This window comes from Coregonus lavaretus, assembly GCF_964263955.1.
Source record: "Coregonus lavaretus genome assembly, chromosome: 15".
Classification (NCBI taxonomy): Eukaryota; Metazoa; Chordata; class Actinopteri; order Salmoniformes; family Salmonidae; genus Coregonus; species Coregonus lavaretus.
Genome location: NC_140002.1, coordinates 8,199,649 through 8,200,131, shown reverse-complemented (window position 1 = coordinate 8,200,131; position 483 = coordinate 8,199,649).

Genomic DNA, 483 nt, shown 5'->3' with positions numbered 1-483 from the left:
AGACATGTCCTGCCTCGCTACTCAAAGAAAGATGTGTTGATGATGTACATAATAATATGAATGCTGACTTCGCAGTTCTATTGGTTTTGTGACTGTTTCAATTAGTTTAAACTAATTTATTAAGTATGGGTGGGATTGCGTTAGTGTGTGTGTGCATGGGTATGTACAGTTTTTAGAGGGAGAAATAACGGAATACATACATACACCTTGCCTTTATACTTTATCCAAATGTCATGCGCTGCTCTCCCAGCTAATAGTCCTAGGGAGAGAGAACGGTTTTGTAATGTTAACCGTGATGTTCTCCTAATGTTTGAGTGTCCAGTTTTCCGTTAGTTAGGGGAACATTATATATGTGCCTTCAGAAAGCATTCACACCCCTTCACTTTTTCCACATTTTGTTGTGTTACAGCCTGAATTTAAAACTGATTAAATATAGTAGGTTTTTTTTGTCACTGGCCTACACACACACACAATACCCCATAA